Source organism: Dipodomys ordii, unplaced genomic scaffold (genome assembly GCF_000151885.1).
Source record: "Dipodomys ordii isolate 6190 unplaced genomic scaffold, Dord_2.0 Scaffold239, whole genome shotgun sequence".
NCBI lineage: Eukaryota > Metazoa > Chordata > Mammalia > Rodentia > Heteromyidae > Dipodomys > Dipodomys ordii.
In genome coordinates this window covers 57,860-78,724 of record NW_012267455.1, presented here as the reverse complement: position 1 = coordinate 78,724, position 20,865 = coordinate 57,860, and the positions used below count along the sequence as shown (strand labels likewise).

At 36.6% G+C, this 20,865-nt stretch overlaps 1 pseudogene; it reads right to left on the bottom strand.

The window, feature by feature from the left end:
- Positions 1–20,865, bottom strand: part of LOC106000793 — a 47,640-nt pseudogene that overhangs the window by 21,116 nt on the left and 5,659 nt on the right.

Below are 20,865 nucleotides of genomic sequence, written 5' to 3'. Positions count from 1 at the left end.
TAAATAAGGACACAAGTTGTATAAGAGACTATGTTGAAAACGAACTTTACTCTTTCAGGGCATGGTGGGAGGAGTAGGGGAGATGGTGAGGAAAGGGATAGTAAAGGAGAATCAAAGGAGGAGGTAAGAATGCTCGATAGGAAATATACTCATTAAAATACTCATGTAACTGTCTCCCCTGCATACAATAATTTTACAATAAAAATATATAGGGAAAAAATAGAATGGAAAAGGCTGGGAAGATGGCTCAGTGGTAGAATGCTTGCCTTGCATGCCTGAGGCCCTGGGTTCAATTCCTCAGCACCACATAAACAAAATGAAAAAAGCCAGAAGTGGCGCTGTGGATCAAGTGATAGAGTTCTAGCCTTGAGTTAAAGAGCTTAAGGACAGCACCCAGGCCCCGAGTTCAGGCTCTGCAACTGGACCCAAATAAATAAATACAAAAAATATATAAAAATAAAATTACTTTGTTCATGTTTAAAACAAAAATAGAATGAAAGAATCCTCTTCATTAAATAGTGCTGACAAAGTTGATTAAACACCTTCGAAAACTAAAGCTAGATCCTTATATAACTCCCTGAACCAGAATCAACTCCAAATGGATCAAAGATCTGCAAATAAAAGCTTACACCACGAAAACATTACAGGATGGAATAGGAGAAACGCTAGGGTTCCTTGCCATAGGCCAAAATTTTCGTATACAGACACAGAAACATAAGAAATCAAAGAAAGATTGTACAAATGGTATTGCATGAAACCACAGAGAGTCTTCATGGTAAAAGACTTAGCCATCAAAATAAATAGTAAGCCCACAAATGGGGTGAAGATCTTCAGTAGCCATACAACAGACAAAGGCCTCATATCTACTCCAATGCAGACTAGAGTTCTCACAATGTGCTGTGCCACCCTGCAGGAAGTCAGCTTGTTACAAGAGCTGGACCAGTGCCAAACCATAGGTCTAAGGAGTGTGTGGATGCATGGGGACCTTGTTTTATCAGCTGAAGAAGCCAAGGTGAATTCCTTTGATAAACTCCACCAAAAGTTCAAGGTATCTGAGTTAGTATTCACTAGAAGAAAGTTTCTTCTATTGTCTGGCCTCCTCAGAAGTCAGCCACCTGAATAGTTAGGATTACAGGAATGAGCCATCAGCACCTGGCTAGCTAAATATTTTTATAGTCTATAGTTCTCTGATAATGTTGTTTTCTTTCATATTTAGTTAGAATGCATTAATTCAACAATGTGGTTCATATGTAAGTGTGTGTGTGTGTGTGTGTGTGTGTGTGTGTGTGTGTGTGTGTATCTATAAAGTTAAAGTTTTTGGAACATATTCACCTTACTTTCCCTTATGAAGTCCCCTTCAGTGCTCCTACTGGTACCTACATTCTCAACAGAACATATTTTATGGTCCTGTTATTTGTATTTCTCTCTTTTTAATAAAAATTCATCACTGAGATGATGTACAGATGGGTTTCACACAATTACACAAGTCAGGTATTCAGTACATTTCTTTTGAACACTAATATTTTTTTCTTTTTCATTCATTTTAGTTTTACAAATTGGATTCACTGTGGTATTTCACAATGCATATATTTCCTTTGATCAGATGAACCAATTCACGTGTCCTCTCTTCCCTTATCCATACTTTCCCCCACTTCTATTTCTCAACACCTTTCCATGAGTTTCTTCATGAACTCTTTCTACATATACACAATGGTCATAAGTATTATTTAATATTTGTATTTCTCATTCCCTGTACTACTTCCTACTTGGCATCTCCATACAGACCCACTATTAAAAAGTTAGTTTATGAAGAATATTAAACATTTCATATGTAGGTATGAATTTGAATTTTTTATTGTGAAAATACCTTACAGAAGGGTTTCAATTACATGACCAAGGTAATGAGTACATTTCTTATCAAGGACTGTTGTTTCCTCCGTTGTTTCCCATTCTCATCCCTTCCCTTCTCGCCACTTACCCCATCCCCCTCCCCCAGCACAAAAGTTGTAAAGTTCATTTTTTGACATAATATCTTTTACATCTCATTGTTGCAGTGAATTCACCTGTATCCCTATTTAAACAATTTGTTTTTTCCCTTCCCCTCCACAAATTACACCAACATCAAATACAGTGAAAACAAGGGCTATACCATGGGGGAGGGACATACAAAGCCACAGAGAAATAACTTCTAAATATGTTAGAGACAACAGCAATAAACAAAAATCATTTGAATCCTTATCTTGGGGTTCATATTGCCTAATATCAATTATCTGAGTGTTTCTGCTTGTCTCAGACATGCTAGTTATTGCAAATAAGGAAATCATGGGACCTATATTTCTTTGGGCCTGCCTTACATCACTAAATATTTTTTCCAAGTCTTTCCATTTCCTAACGAATGAGGCAATGCCATTCTGTCTGATGCAGGCATAGAATTCCATTGTTTATATATATACCACATTTTCTTGATCCAATAGTCTACTGAGGGGCATCTGAATTGGTTCCATATCTTAGCCATGATAAAATGCTGCAATAAACTTAGTTGTGCTGTGCTGGTAGATTTAGTATGATCTTGTTTGTGATCATTCGGGTAAAAGGCCAAAAGTGGGATTGCTGGGTCTTAGGGGAGCTCTACATGGAGTCTTTTGAGGAACCTCCATACTACTTTTCAAAGTGGTTGAACAAGTTCCCACTCTCACCAACGATGCAGTAAGGTTCCCTTCTGTCCACCTCCCCTCCAGCATCTGTTCTTATTAGAGTTCTGTTTTATAGCCATTCTAAGTGGGGTGAGGTGATATCTCAATGGTGTTTTGGTTTGCATTTCTTTTATGGTTAAGGAGGTTGAGCATTTCTTTATGTGTCTATTGGCCATGACCGATATGCATATGAATATTTTTAAGATTCAGTTCCTTAGAAGAGCAAAAACACACAATTCTTGTGCATATAAACCTAATTTATTTGAATTAATTAATTTATTTGTAGACTCTTGACAATAAATGAAAAGTCTTTCTTCTTTATAGCTGAATAAGTATACACGGTGTATGTATGCCACATTTTCTTTTCTTATTTAATTTTTTTTAAATTGTCGAACAAAAGTGTTGCGATTTAACAAATCAGTTAATGAATACATTGTAGTCAATATTCTCACAATCTTTCTTTTATGACCCTTCTCGTACTCTTCTTCATTTTCTAAGTTATACATTGGATTCCTCACTGTATTAGCACCACTTTTCTCCTCTTCATTTCTCCACCAATTTCCCCATAACTCCATTTCACCCTTCTCAACTACCCACTTCTTGGTGCTTTGAAACTCTTATTTCTAATCTCCTGTAAATGTAGTCTTTGTTTTTTTCATTGCGTCCTCCTGACTACCAGGATGAGAATTACTACTAAACCATAAAACAACATGGAAATTGAGTTGTTATTCTTTGCATTCAAGTGACTAAGAAAAGCAGAGATAGCCTAATCAGGAAATGTGTAACTCCTCAAGTTGTGTCAGAGGTAAGATCTCTAGCACATATACTTTACATTCAGTAATAAAAATCTGCTCATTCATGGAACAATCAAATACATTGATTTCTGGTAATTTTGTGAAATATTCTAGAGTTCTCAACCATTTCCACTTTTTAAAAATCTTCACATTCATCCCTGCTCACTGTGTAGATCACAGTTTCCTGAGACAAGTTGACTGTTTTTTGTAACTCACTAACACTAGGCTCAGACATATTTCAAAACCCTTGGGCCTTGATTTGTTCTATTTGATGGGAGACACACTGCATGCCTCTGTAATCTGGATATTAATAGTTCTGAAAGCATATTATTGTGAGCAGAGGGGTTAAGATACAAGATATAAATTACCGAAATGTGTCAGGTTTAAGCCCCATTTTCATTATCTACTCATCTAGTGTTTCTAGACTGATTCCAGTTTGTCTATTGGGAGTAATGCAGCAATACAGATAGGTGTATGAATGTCTCTATTTTATCCTTACATAAATTATTTCACATGCATGGTTAGTATGGCTGGATCCTCTGGGACTTCTTTTTTTTTGCTTTTTGAGGGACTTCAATACCAGTTTTTTCCCTAGTGGTTACACTAAATTATACTCAAACAAATAGGAACCTTATGGTTCCTTTTCCTACCATCCTCACTTGCAGTTGTTCTTGTTTACTTGAGGATTCTCACTCTGATTTGAATGATACGAAATGTCAACTTCATTTTCTTATGGCCCAGGAATGCTGATCAACACTTCATCTACAGATGTTCTCATTTGTAATTCTTTTGGAGCTCAATTCACTCTTGTCTCTTCTATTCTTTTGCTGGTTCATTAAGTGGATGATTAATTCTTTTGGAGTTAAGCTATTTGAGCTCTCTTTGTATCTTGGTTATTAGTCTGTTTTCAGATATACAACTGGCAAAGATGTTGTCCCATCCTGCAGTCTGTTAAGCCATGTTTTAATTCTACATATAGTGAAATCTGTAATAACATGTAACATTCAAATAATTAAAGGCCTTATACTGTTACTGAACACATAAATTCTGGAGAATTTCCATGTCACAAAAATCTATGTGAACTTTATCCTGCAGATATAGTTTTTTTTTTAAATTTACTTGGCTTTAATGGTAGGTTTTTTTCCTCTTTTCTTCTTTTTTTTTTTTACCAGTTTTTTGCTTGTTGAATTTCTTTGTTTATAGTTAGCACTCTAAGTCTTAACCCATGCCTCCCACTCATATTTTTGGAGGATAATTGGAACTAATAGTCTTGCAGGCTTTTCTATCTGGCCTTCCTCTATTCCTTGATCCTCACATGTCAGTTTCATGAATATCTAGACTTAGAGGCAAAAGCCACCATTAGCTATCTCTTTCTTGCTTTCCTGTGTGTTTCAGAGCAAAATAAGTTTAATTTTCAAATGCTCAGGTTTACAAAAATACGTCTACATATATTTGGACCAATATGCTTTTTTATTTTTTTATTGTGAACATACTGTACAGAGGGGTTACAATTACATGGGCAAGATAGTGAGTACATTTCTCATCAAGCATTGTAGACTCCTCCTTTGTTTACCCTTCCCATCCCTTCCCATCCTCCCTGCCCCTCCCCACCCAATTCTCCCCCCCCCACACCAAGGTTGTAAAGTTCGTTTTCGACATGACAACTTGTACTTCTCATTGTTGCAACGGGTCCACCTATATCCTTATTTAAACAACTTGTTTGTCCCCTTCCCCTCCACAAATTATACTGACATCAAATACAGTGAAAGCAGCGGTTATACTGTGGGGGAGGGACATACAAAGCAACAAAGAAGTAATCATAAATGTGTTAGAAACAAATGCATGAAAGAAAAAAAACGTTCAAATGCATATCTTAGGGTTCATTTTCCTAACATCACCTTATCTGATCTTTTCTGCTTGACTCATACCTATACTAGATATTGCAAATAAGGGAAACCATGGGACCTATCTTTCTTTGGCCTTGGCTTACTTCACTTAATATAATTTTTTCCAAGTCTTTCCATTTCCTAACAAATGGGGCAATGTCATTCTTTCTGATGGAGGCATAGAATTCCATTGTGTCTATATACTACATTTTCTTGATCCATTCATCTACTGAGGGGCATCTGGGTTGGTTCCAGATCTTAGCTATGGTAAATAATGCTGCAATAAACATAGTTGTGCTGGTAGCTTTAGTATGGTCTTGTTTGTAAACACAAAAGTGGGATTGCTGGGTCATAGGGGAGCTCTATGTGGAGTCTTTTGAGGAACCTCCATACTACTTTCCAAAGTGGTTGAACAAGTTTACACTTCAACCAACAATGAAGTAAGGTTCCCTTCTTGGACCAATATGTATTGAGAGAGATAGAAGAAGATCCTAAGCATAAACCTGGGTCACCGTGGCTGTGAACATTCTTTTCACGGACCTAGCAGTATATTATTTATGTATATATGTATGTTTGCATGCTTATATATATATATATATATACACAAATATATATATATATATAAACACAAATATATATATATATATACACACATCCATACATATCTATATGCTCAGAAACACACACACATATAAAGATACAGACAAAAGATTGATAGATAGACAGTAGAGATAGATAGGTAGATAGATGCATAGATACATAGATAAATAGATAGATACATAGATATATAGATAGAAAAATAGGTAGACAGATATATAATAGATAGATGAAGAGTTTGGAGGCAGGGCCGTTGTATGTAGCCTGAGTTAAAACTAGGGAAATTCTTGTCTTCACCTCCTATGTTATAAATTATAAGGCTACCCAAACAAACTTGGCATACAAAAGTTATTTAAAGTGTGTTCACTGTTGTCATCATATGAAGTAGAATATTTTGTAAAAGATTTAAAGTGAGAAATACCTCCACAGCCCTATCACAAAAATCTCATTTTCTGCATGTAAGAGCACTTATTAAAAGTTTGCATTTTGCACAACTCTGCAATCTTACTACAATTTGTATAAATGTCCATACATCACAGTCAAATATCCAATATGACTCATTCCCTGGATGTTATTCCTGAGTTTCTTTCCCCAAGTTTACTGCTCTATGACTTGACCATATCACTAATTCTATTTCCCACATTTTGGTGATTAGTTGTTGATAAGTGTCGCTTGGGATATTTGTCCTGACTGCCTTTAAAGCTCAATGCCCAGGCATCAAGTTTACAAGCATGAGCCACCTGTGATCAACAGCTTCAAGTATTTTTATTTACATGTATTGTTTTTTTCTGGTACTTAGTAAGTGTTTTTGTTTGTGTTCATGCTGGTCCTGGTGCTAGAACTAAGGACCTATGTGATATTCCTGAGCTTTTTTCCTCAAGAAGAGCACTCTAGCACTTGAGCTCCATTTCCTCCTCAGGCGTTTTGATGATGAGTTAAAAAATTATCTCAATTACCTCCTTATCTCAGGCTGACTTCTAATCATGAGACTCAGAACTCAGCCTCCTGAATAGATAGGAGGACAGGTTTGAACCACAGGTGTCTGGCCAAATACTAAGTCCTGCGGCCTCCTTGAATACTTCACAGTGATCATTATTTTTTTCCATTTTGTGGGTTACACATTGGAGTTTATAAGGGAGGAACAAACTGAGTAAGAGAACCAAGAACCTTTGCTCAGTGTGCTGATATGTCAGAGAGACTATTCACATCAAAGTGAACTGTTTTTTTTTTTTAGTTTTTGAATGAACAAATTCCTTTCTATTTAGTCCCCTTCTTTGTAGAGATCTTCATTTCTTTGGTTTTCAATCCCAAATAATTTAATGATCTTACTGATATCCCGTCTTTGAAAATGGATCTCACCACTTTCGTGTGCCTGTTTTAAGGCCCTGATATGGGTCTTGTGTCATGTTCCCTCATGGCTTCTTCTGAGATGAGCTTAGTCAGAAGAGCCAAAACTTGTGCAAAAGATCTGATAAGTTTACAGGTGTTATGAAGGAGGTTGGGTGGATTCAATTAACCGGATGAGTTTGTATTGATTTATACATAGCAATAGCATTGATTTTGTATTTCAAATTAGGTAAATGTAATCTTACAGCTTACACCAAAGCAACGTATGTATGTGTTTATATACATATGTGTTTGTATATCTGTATGTCTTTGAAATAACTGCAACCTTTTTATTTTAAAACTATATCAAACTCAAGAATAGTAATTGGTATGGCTGGTAATTCAAGTAAAGAAAGCAGATTGTTTTTGCCTGAGATAGTCACTCTTTATTGAACATTTACAGTGTAGTAGGCACAATAGAACATACAGAAAATATTGCCCCTGTTCTGGAATATCTTACATTTTGCACCTTGACATTTTTGTTTGGTGTTTCCTGTAAAGTACCGAGGAAATATTCTGAGATTTAGGTATAACAGCCTCATCATTCTTGAGAGAAGAAAGATTTAAAGGCAAAAATGACATACAGACCATTCAGGATAGAGTTTATAGGAGATACAAAATCTCATCAACTAAGGAGAAATGTGCCGCAGTAGAGGATGTTGGAAATAGTTTGTGGGAGGCAAGCAAAGGAAGTAAGTGTTCTTACACTGTGAGTAAAGCCAGAAAGTTTATTTGGTCTTTTCCCAAGTACATGGCCACCAAAGAGGAATGTTTGGTGACAAGACAGAAGGCTACAAAAAGGAAGGTAATCGTGTGCACCTGACAAACAGAATGACGAAAATTGAAAGCAAACTGTATCAAGAAATTCTGAAAAACCAAAACTGATTTAGAAGCAAAGAATTTAGTTAATGCTACCCACTGTAATGATGGGCCAAGAACATTGTGGCTTCTTTAGAAAATGCCATGCACTAAAATTTTAACTTGAATACATTACTTTTCCAATCAATTTTCCCCGCCCCAAAGGGAAAAAAAAACTATTTTTGAGTTGTGGGGAGAATTGGAATATGGGAGGTTGCCAAAATTTAGATTTTTCTTTTTATGTTTTTATGTTATGTTTATGTTATATTTTGTAGTTATGATAAACTTTGCACTTTAACTTCTTAGAAGTCCAATGCCTGACAAAAAAGACTAAGGAGTAATTTCTAATAATGTACAATTGCTTTAGAGGAAAATCAAAACTAAAAGATTGATTTATATGAAAAGTTGTAGAGAAAGCAGTTGAAAAAACGTCCATTCAATATTTTTATTCCACTTACATGAACTTGATAAGTGTGTTCTTAACAATTATGCTTGGATTGTTCATGAAAATTTCAAAAAAATATTAAACAAAGCTAGCCACAATCTGAAGTTATTTCCCGGTTAAAACCTTTTTATTTAACAGCATTTGAGGCACATATCAGAAACAAAAAAAATTCACAAAAAGCAAAAAAAAAAAAATCGAAAAACAAGTTAAATACATAGGGTTTTTTGTTTAAGGCTCTGCTTGATATACATGAATAATGAATACCAAGGAGTTCACTTTTACTGCACATTTATTTCAACATTTTTTCTTAGATTGGGTAAAACATTTATATACAAATAAAATATGTAGCAAATATAATGAGAGTAAACAGCAGTTAACTTTACAAATAATGGAATGTCAGCCTTTTTTGCCCTTACCTGGAATTAATTGGGTCACAACTTTGTCTCAAAAAGCAGATCTCGTGTTGAAGTCAAAGGTGTACACACTGAGATAGACTCTTCCACAGAAATATATGATCCCAACCTATAATACCCGTGGAATATCTGTGAGGTGGGGCTGAGACTCTCTCCCTGGATCTTCCAGCTCACAGGCTCCAGCAGCTCTGCAGACATGGGGTTTTCTCCAACCCAATTTTATTTTTTTACATGTCACCTATATCCTTAATTTACCTTGAAACTTTCACAATCAGTGAAAGTATATTTTGATTGCTGCTCATTTTTTTTCATTTTAAAATGATTTTATAATTAAACATTCCAGTAACATGAGACTGTGGGATTTACTTTTTGAAAAAATACTGTCTATGAAAGTGGGTATGGTGTCAGGAGTTCAATGTGAACATTCTATGATGACCTCGTACCATGGTGATGAGATTATGAATGAAGTTTTGCCTTCTACTCCAACTGTCACTAAGAGCCAAGAGGTTCACATTTGTGAACAGTTGGGACGTGCTGAGGTTCATGTCCAAAGTCCCAAGAATGGGAAATCTGAGCTATTGTTATGAAGGTATGTTCATACAGAATTTCTGAATGCTGCTTTTACACATGATACTGCACAATGTTACTTAATCTATATTCCTCATCTTTTAAAAAATTCTGCAATGTGGCAGAGCGGAGAGGATTGGGTGGGGGGGACAGGGGGAGGATGAAGGGATGGGAAGGGGAAACAAAGGAGGAGGCTACAATGCTTGATAAGAAATGTACTCATTATCTTGCCCATGTAATTGTAAACCCCTCTGTACAATATTTTCATAATAAAAAAAGGAATCTCAGAAAAATTCTGCAATGTTTTACTTATTTTTAAATGTGCAACAAAATTCCATTAAATTACTAAGTTTTTATTTAATATTCTGCCATGAAACCTTTTTAAAATTTTTTTTTCTAGGGTTGGGAAGGTGGCTCAATGTTAGAGTGCTTGCCTCACATGCATGAGGCCCTGGAATTTATTCCTCAATGCTACATAAGTAGATAAAGCTGGAAGTGGTGCTGTGGCTCAGGTGGTAGAGCACTAGCCTTGAGATGAACAGCTGAGGGACAGTGCCCATGCCCCACAATCGAAAAAATACATATACATATATTTTTTATAATTTAAATTATCATAGGTTTTCCCATGTAGTTATTGTAAACATCTTGGAAGAGAAAATATAAGAGAGAGCACCCCTTCACTGCCTTTATCAGATGAGGGGACTCGTAATACAAAATGGAGCAATGTCAGAATCTGATGGGTTGTATAAGCAGTAGAGTGTCAAGCTTTAACATAAAAGCCAAGAATTAAAGCACCATGAGTTTAAAGCTAACTACCAACATAAACGGAAAGGTAAATATATTAATAGAATTTGATGAAACAGAAACTATGCATCATCTTTTTATTTATGTTGATCTACAAATAGAGAATGTTAGACATGGAAATCCAGAAATTTTAGATGGGTTTTCAGAGTACAATGAGAGAGAAAGAGAGTACTGATAACTTTGTCCCTGTGATTTGGAGGATCCTGGGGAAGTGATCACAAGTAGTGTCATCAGGAGCGTGCAGTGGATAGTCGATGATGAAGGGAAAATAGCTTGTGTGGTTCTCAGTGAGTTAGGGACTCTGGCAAGGACTGGGTCTCTATATGGTGAAAGGATCCTTCACATTCATCCCAGGGGACCACACAAAGGAAGGCATCCACAGGAGAAAGATTATCATAAGGTTTATTAAAGAAGCCATATTGTCCTGGGAGACGGAGCACATGGCGTCTGTTCCTATCCAGGTAGAAGGATGGTCTGTGGCAAGAAGTGAGGTAGATGGGTACTTAGATGGGTCTGGCCAGAAAGAGGAAGGGGGCAGCTGTATGGTGGGAACTTCAGGGTTGGGAGGAACTCAGGTCTGGGTGGAGCTGAGGACCTAAGGAAGGCATAATGCTTACATTCCCCAATTTGTTGTTTAATAAAAATAGGGGTGTAAGCCAGGGGGTATGGGTGGAGGTCGTTTCTGCTAGAGTGTCTTCCCGCTGTAAATGGGCAAAGTAGTAAGGGGTTCCTGCTTTATTGCTTGGCCAAATGATATCTCCAGTTGCCTGTAGTAACAGGATGGCCTTGACTTGTTCTCAGGTGGTGTGCTGGGTGGAAGCTGTTATCCTGTTAAAAGAGACTTTTGGAAAGATCAGGCAAAAATTGACAAGGTAACAAGTTAACAAGGTAACAAGTTAAACGTTAACAAAAATGGCATAAGAGAACACATATTGGCCATGGGCCGGAAATGTTCCATTTGGAGCATAAGCTCATTTTTAGCCCCTTAGAGAGGAGGAGAAATACTCAGGGCAGAACGGCAGAAAGAGGGTGTCTAAGGTCTTTTGGGCAACCAAGTAGGGGAGAACATAATGGGCTGCTTGGGAGTACCAGTCAGAGGCTACTATAAATACAAAGAGCAGGGAACAAAGCAAGACTGGAACTTTCTGTCCACTAACAAGTTAGACATGTATGGACATAGAGTAGGCAAGAAACTATTTCTCTTCATCTCCCAACTCTGATTAATTTTGAAAGGGAAAGCATAAAATATCTCCATTTAGGAAGTAATCTCTTACTTCTCTCCATAGTTTTCCATTGTCAGGACTAAATTTGTCCTGGGGACTAAATTTGTCCAATGTCTGTTGTTGGGATAGGTTGTCCTAGTTGGCATTGACTTGGTTTGACCTTATGGTTTGGGCACTATTCCTGAGCAGTTCTACTCAAAGCTACTGCTCTATCACCTGAGAGTTCCTTGTAGGTGAGAGTCTCTTAAGCCATGTCTCCAGAATGGCTCTTGGCTGATTAGGTAGGAAATGGAGTTTTAGACAGATTCTTTGTGCCCAGGATGGCTTTGAAATGTGGCAAAACTAGTCTTTGTCATAAAAGCCCTTTAGATTTCCAATTTAACAACAAGGAGATCAATGAGATAGAGGGTACTTATAACTTGTTAATAATTGAATAAAAGTTACTTGCCAGAATTTTGTAGTAAAACCCAGTAGATGCTTTAAACTATAAGTGATTGGCATTCTAAGTACTGTCCCTTGACTCTGGGGCAGCATGTTTTAAGTCAGTTATGTACAACAGTTAACCTTTAACAAATGTATAGAGCCTTTCGTGGGCTGTAGCAGCATATCTTTTTAAAAATGTTTGTTTGTAAAAGCATTTTTCTGTTTGAGGAGCCTGATCTGTAGTGGTCCCAACAATGCCTGCCCCTTTAGGCCTTTAGACAAATCTCAATAGAGACCTAATCTCAGGTCACAACCATTCTTTCTTTAACAGATAAATTAATGAGGCTGGGCCAGCTCAAAAATCACTGCCATTTAGGACTTTGAGCAGATACAGGGCATTTAGAATTTCAATTATCCCTCCCATTTTACAACTGTAGCTTTTACAACCCACTACCATAGATAACAGGCAAGTCCCTGCCAAGTCAGACAGACATGGGCATTAGGCATGCCTACAAAGTATAGTCCCATGACCTCCGGACTCTGATCAAGCTTTGTAGAGCCAAGCAGAAGGGACTCCAGGATCTGATAACATCTCTGCCACCCAACGAGCAGTGGCTTACTGCCTCTGCATGTTCCAACATTCCCGGTGTTGTAGGAATGCCGTTCTCCATGCTGGGATAAATACATATTTAGTAGTTTCCTTCATTGGTTGCTGAACTTGAACTCACGGTTTGAGTGTTGTCCCTCAGCTCTCCAGATCAAGACTAGTCCTCTGCCACTTGGAATTACAAACCAACTCCGCTTTTGAGCACTCTGCTGACAGATTAGAAATGACAATGTCACAGGGACCTTTCTCTGCCCAGCATGGCTTCATACCAGTTTTCAGATTAATGAATCTTTACTTATGGCCACACTTACTTCAAATAAAAGCAACAACCATGGGCATTGGAAGGAGATTCATAAGCATGGTCTTACCTGGAACTTATTCAGGGCCAACATTACATCTGACAAACTTGTCCTCTGTCCTTTATTGTGGGCCTTTTGGAAACTGTTACAAAAAAACTATAATGACAAACAAGGTTAAACATCATTTTGGCAATCCTAATTTATATTCTCTATTTTGAAGTAAACCTTTAGGACAATTTTTCCTTTTAAACTTTTCTTTGTGGGGCAAGTCTGCCACTCCCCACAATGTCACAAATTTTTGACAAAGGGGAGGCCATTTTAAAACCCTTTTGAAAAGTCAGTTTACTTTGCATTTAAATTCTTCATTGAAACACTGGGCAACAACATTTACCTCTTGGCTGAAGGTCTAAACTGGCCACTTTTTTCTGCAGTCTCAGTTACATTTAGCAAATTAGCAGTTTATTTTAATGTACTAGCTCTGTAGCAAGAATCTAGACTCACCATCTCTTCTCCTTTAGAGATAAGTCAATTTAGATTTTGCTCACACACCCATTGTGGTCAAACATGGTGGTGATTAACATTACAGAAACAAATATCTTAACTGGCTTGTCTTTTATTCTCTTTTTACACCAAATTCACAGGCTTTTTATCATGTGTGATTCAGCAAGGCAGGAGTCTAGGCAAGGTTGTAAGATTACATTTACCTAATTTGAAATATAAAATCAATGCTATGTATAAATCAATACAAACTCATCCAGTTAATTAATCCACCCAACCTCCTTCATAACACCTGTAAACTTATCAGATCTTTTGCACAAGATTTGGCCCTTCTGACTAAGCTCATCTCAGAAGAAGCCATGAGGGAACATGACACAAGACCCATATCAGAGCCTTAAAACAGGCACACAAATGTGATGAGATCCATTTTCACAGATGGGATATCAGTAAGATCATTAAATTATTTGGGATTGAAAACCAAAGAAATGAAGATCTCTACAAAGAAGGGGACTAAATAGAAAGGAATTTAGTTTATTCAAAAACTAAAAAAACATTTCACTTTGATATGAATAGTTTCTCTGATATATCAGCACACTGAGCAAAGATTCTTGGTTCTCTTACCCAGTTTGTTCCTCCCTTATAAACTCCAATGTGTAACCCACAAAATGGAAAAAAAAATATTGGTCATTTTGAAGTATTCAAGGAGGCCACAGGACTTAGTATTTGGCCAGACACCTGTGGTTCAAACCTGTCCTCCTATCTATTCAGGAGGCTGAGTTCTGAGTCTCATGATTAGAAGTCAGCCTGAGATAAGGAGGTAATTGAGATAATTTTTTTAACTCATCATCAAAACGCCTGAGGAAGACATGGAGCTCAAGTGCTAGATTGTTCTTCTTGAACAAAAAAGCTCAGGAATGCACATCGATCTTTAGTTCAAGCATCAGGACCAGCATGAACACAAACAAAAACGCTTACTAAGTACCAGGAAAAAAAACAATACATGTAAATAAAAATAATTAAATCTGTTGATCACAGGTGGCTCATGCTTGTAAACTTGATGCCTGGGCATTGAGCTTTAAAGGCAGCCAGGACAAATATCCCAAGCGACACGTATCAACAACTAATCACCTTAATGTGGGAAATGGAATTAGTGAAATGGCTCAAGTCATAGAGCAGTAAACTTGGGGAAAGAAACTCAGGAATAACATCCAGGGAATGAGTTCATATTGGATATTTGACTGTGATGTATGGATATTTGTACCAATTGTTGTAAGATTAAATAGTTGTGCAAAATGCTCACTTTTAATAAATGCTCTTACATGCAGAAAATGAGATTTTTGTGATAGGACTGTTGAGGTAGTTCTCACTTCAAATCTTTTACAAAATATTCCACTTAATTTATGACAACAGTGAACACACTTTACATAATTTAGTAAGCCAAGTTTGTTTGGGTGTGCTTATAATTTATAACATAGGAGGTGAAGAGAAGAATTTCCCTAGTTTGACAGTAACTCAGGCTACATAGTAAGGCCCTGCCTCCAAACTCTTCATCTATCTATTACCTATCTGTCTATCTATTTTTCTATCTATGTATCTATGTATCTATCAATCAATCTATCTATCTATCTATTTATCTCTAGTGTGTATCAATCTTTTGTCTGTATCTTTATATGTGTGTGTGTTTCTGAGTGTATGTATGTGTATGGATGTGTATATATATTTGTGTTTATATAAATATATATCCACATACATATATACACAAATAATATACTACTAGGTTCGTGAAAGAATGTTCACAGCCATGTGGACCAGGTTTATGCTTAGGATCTTCTTCTATCTCTCTCAATACATATTGGTCCAAGAAGTGAACCTTACTTGATTGTTGGTGGAAGTGTAAACTTGTTCAACCACTTTGGAAAGTAGTATGGAGGTTCCTCAAAAGACTCCACGTAGAGCTCCCCTATGACCCAGCAATCCCACTTTTGGGCATTTACCCAAATGTTTACAAACAAGACCATACTAAAGCTACCAGCACAACTATGTTTATTGCAGCATTATTTACCATAGCTAAGATCTGGAACCAACCCAGATGCCCCTCAGTAGATGAATGGATCAAGAAAATGTAGTATATAGACACAATGGAATTCTATGCCTCCATCAGAAAGAATGACATTGCCCCATTTGTTAGGAAATGGAAAGACTTGGAAAAAATTATATTAAGTGAAGTAAGCCAAGGCCAAAGAAAGATAGGTCCCATGGTTTCCCTTATTTGCAATATCTAGTATAGGTATGAGTCAAGCAGAAAAGATCAGATAAGGTGATGTTAGGAAAATGAACCCTAAGATATGCATTTGAACGTTTTTTTTCTTTCATGCATTTGTTTCTAACACATTTATGATTACTTCTTTGTTGCTTTGTATGTCCCTCCCCCACAGTATAACCGCTGCTTTCACTGTATTTGATGTCAGTATAATTTGTGGAGGGGAAGGGGACAAACAAGTTGTTTAAATAAGGATATAGGTGGACCCGTTGCAACAATGAGAAGTACAAGTTGTCATGTCGAAAACGAACTTTACAACCTTGGTGTGGGGGGGGGAGAATTGGGTGGGGAGGGGCAGGGAGGATGGGAAGGGATGGGAAGGGTAAACAAAGGAGGAGTCTACAATGCTTGATAAGAAATGTACTCACTATCTTGCCCATGTAAATGTAACCCCTCTGTACAGTATTTTCACAATAAAAATAATAAAATAAAACAAAATTATAAAATACATAATGGCCCAAATATAAGTAGACATATTTTTGTAAACCTGAGCATTTGAAAATTAAACTTATATTGTGCTGCAACACACAGGAAAGAAAGAAAGAGATAGCTAATGGTGGCTTTTGCCTCTAAGTCTAGATACTCATGAAACTGACATGTGACAATCAAGGAATAGAAGAAGCCGAGATAGAAAAGCCTACAAGACTTTAGTTCCAATTATCCACCAAAAATATGAGTAGGAGGCATGGGTTAAGACTTAGAGTGCTAACTATAAGCAAAGAAATTCAACAAGCAAAAAACTGGTAAAAAAAAATAAAAAAAAGAAGAAAAGAGGAAAAAACCTACCATTAAAGCCAAGTAAATAAACAGAAAACTAAATCTGCAGGATAAAGTTTGCATAGATTTTTGTATCATGGAAATTCTCAAGCATTTATGTGTTCAGTAACAGAATAAGGCCTTTAATTATTTAAATATTATATGTGTTTACAGATTTCATTAAATGTAGAATTAAACCATGGCCTAACAGACTGCAGGATGGGAAAACATCTTTGCCAGTTGTATATCTGAAAACAGACTAATAACCAAGATAAAAAGAGAGCTCAAATAGCTAAACTCCCAAAGAACTAATCATCCACTTGATGATCCAGCAAAAGAATGGAAGTGACAAGAGTGAATTGAGCTCCAAAAGAAGTACAAATGAGAACATCTGTAGATAAAGTGATGTTCAGAATTCCTGGTCATAAGAAAATGGAATTTGATATTTAATCTCATTCCAATCAGAGTGACAATCATCCAGTAAACAAGAACAACTGTTAGTGAGGATGGCAGGAAAAAGAATCATAAGGTTCCTATTTGTGTGAGTATAATTTAGTGTAACCACTAGGGAAAAAACTGGTATTGAAGTCCCTCAAAAAGCAAAAAAAAAAAAAAAAAGGAAGTCCCAGAGGATCCAGCCATACTAACCATGCATGTGAAATAATTTATGTAAGGATAAAATAGAGACATTCATATACCTATCTGTATTGCTGCATTACTCCCAATAGCCAAACTGGAATCAGTCTAGAAACACTAGATGAGTAGATAATGAAAATGGGGCTTAGACCTGACACATTTCGGTAATTTATACCTTGTATCTTATTCCCTCTGCTCACATAATATGCTTTCAGAACTATCAATATCCAGGTAACAGAGGCATGCAGTGTGTCTCCCATCAAATAGAACAAATCAGGGCCCAAGGGTTTTGAAATATGTCTGAGCCTAGTGTTAGTGAGTTACAAAAACAGTCAACTTGTCTCAGGAAACTGTGATCTACACAGTGAGAAGGGATGAATGTGAAGATTTTTAAAAAGTGGAAATGGTTGAGAACTCTAGAATATTTCACAAAATTACAGGAAATCAATGCATTTGATTGTTCCATGAATGAGCAGATTTTTATTACTGAGTGTAAGGTACATGTGCTGGAGAACGTACTTCTGACACAACTTGAGGAGCTTCACATTTCCTGATTAGGCTATCTCTGTTTGTCTTGGTCACTTGAATGCAAAGAATCACAACTCAATTTCCATGTTATTATTATGGTTTAGTGGTAATTCTCATCCTGGTAGTCACGAGGACAAAATGAAAAAAAAAAAACAAAGACTACATTTACAGGAGATTGGAAATTAGATTTTCAAAGCACCAAGAAGTGGGTACTTCAGAGGAGTAAAGTGGAGTTATGGAGAAATTGGTGGAGAAATGAAGAGGAGAGAAGGGGTGTAAATACAGTGAGGAATCCAATGTATATCTTACAAAGTGAAGAAGAGTATGAGAAGGGTCATAAAGGAAAGATTGTGAGAATATTGACTATATTGTATTCATTAACTGATTTGTTAAATAACAACTCTTTGGTTCAACTATATATGGAAAATTAAACAAAAAAGAAAATGTGGCATACATACACAGTGTACACTTATTCAGCTATAAAGAAGAAAGATTTTTCATTTATTGCTAAGAGTCTAAAAATAAATTAATTGACTCAAATAAATTAGGTTTATATGCCCAAGAATTGTGTGTTTTTGCTCTTCTAAGGAACTGAATCTTAAAAATATTCATATGCATATTGGTCATGGCCAATAGACACATAAAGAAATGCTGAACCTCCCTAACCATAAAAGAAATGCAAACCAAAACACAATTGAGCTATCACCACACCCCACTTAGAATAACTATAAAAAAGAACTCTAATAAGAACAGATGCTGGAGGGGATGTGGACAGAAGGGAACCTTACTGCATCGTTGGTGAGAGTGGGAACTTGTTCAACCACTTTGAAAAGTAGTATGGAGGTTCCTCAAAAGACTCCACATAGAGCTCCCCGTAGACCCAGCAATCCCACTTTTGGCCATTTACCCGAATGATCACAAACAAGATCATACTAAATCTACCAGCACAACTATGTTTATTGCAGCATTTTACCGTGGCTAAGATATGGAACCAATCCAGATGCCCCTCAGTAGATTATTGAATCAGGAAAATGTGGTATATATAAACAATGGAATTCTATGCCTGAATCAGACAGAACGACATTGCACCATTCGTTAGGAAATGGAAAGATTTGGAAAAAAAATTATTAAGTGAAGTAAGGCAGGCCCAAAGAAATATAGGCCCCATGATTTCCTTATTTGCAATAACTAGCATGTCTGAGACAACCAGAAACACTCAGATAATTGGTGTTAGGCAATATGAACCCCAAGATAAGGATTCAAATGATTGCTATTGTCTCAAACATATTTAGAAGTTATTTCTTTGTTGCTTTGTATGTCCCTCCCCCACGGTATAACCCTTGTTTTCACTGTATTTGATGTTGGTGTCATTTGTTGAGGGGAAGGGGAAAAAATTGTTTAAATAGGGATACAGGTGGATCCACTGCAACAATGTGATGGAAAAGATGTTATGTCAAAAAATGAACTTTACAACTTTTGTGCTGGGGGAGGGGGATGGGGTAAGGGGCGAGAAGGGAAGGGATGAGAATGGGAAACAATGGAGGAAGCAATAATTATTGATAAGAAGTGTACTCATTACCTTAGTCATGTAATTGAAACCCTTCTGTAAGGTATTTTCACAATAAAAAATTCAAATTCATACCTACACATGCAATGTTTAATATTCTTCATAAACTAACTTTTTAATAGTGGGTCTGTATGGGGATGCCAAGTAGGAAGTAGTACAGGGAATGAGAAAGACAAATATTTAATAATTCTTATGATCATTGTGTATATGTATAAAGAGTTCATGAAGAAAATCATGGAAAGGTGTCGAGAAATAGAAGTGGGGGAAAGTATGGATAAGGGAAGAGAGGACACCTGAATTGGTTCATCTGATTAAAGTAAATATATGCATTGTGAAATACCACAGTGAATCCAATCTGTAAAATTAAAATGAATGAAAAAGAAAAAAAATATTTCTGTTCAAAAGAAATGTACTGAATACCTGACTTGTGTAATTGTGTGTGACCCATCTGTACATCACCTCAATGATAAATTTTTATTAAAAAGAGAGAAAAACAAATAACAGGAACATAAAATATGTTCTGTTGAGGATGTAGGTACCAGTAGGAGCACTGAAGGGGACTACATAAGGGAAAGTAAGGTGAATATGTTCCAAAAACTTTAACTTCATAGATACACACACACACACACACACACACACACACACACACACAAACAAACACACACACATACACATAATTACATATGAACCACATTGTTGAATTAATGCATTCTAACTAAATACGAAGGAAAAAAACATTATCAGAGAACTATAGACTATAAAAATGTTTAGCTAGCCAGGTGCTGGTGGCTCATTCCTGTAATCCTAACTATTCAGGAGGCTGATTTCTGAGGAGGCCAGACAATAGAAGAAACTGTCTTCCAGTGAATACTAACTCAGATACGTTGAACTTTTGGTGGGGTTTATCACAGGAACTCACCTTGGCTACTTCAGCTGGGAAAGCACGGTCCCAATGCATCCACACACTCCTTAGACCTAGGGTTTGGCACTGGTCCAACCCTTGCAACAGGCTGACTTCCTGCAGGGTGGCACAGCACATTGTGAGAACTCTAGTCTGCATTGGAGTAGATATGAGGCCTTTGTCTGTTGTATGGCTACTGAAGATCTTCACCCAATTTGTGGGCTTAATATTGATCTTGATGGCTATGTCCTTTAACATGAAGAAAATATGTGGTTTCATGAAATACCATTTGTACAATCTTTCTTTGATTTCTTATGTTTCTGTGTCTGTATACGAAAATTTTGGCCTATGGCAAGGAACCCTAGCGTTTCACCTAGTCCATCCTGTAATGTTTTCGTGGTGTAAGCTTTTATTTGCAGATCTTTGATCCATTTGGATTTGATTCTGGTTCAGGGTGTTATATAAGGATCTAGTTTTAGTTTTCGAAGGTGTTTAATCAACTTTGTCGCACTATTTAATGAAGAGGATTCTTCCATTCTATTTTTGTTTTAAAGATGAACAAAGTAATCATATATATATATATGCATATATTTATTTGTATTTATTTATTTATTTGGGTCCGGTTGTGGGGCCTGAACTCTGGGCCTGGGTGCCGTCCCTCAGC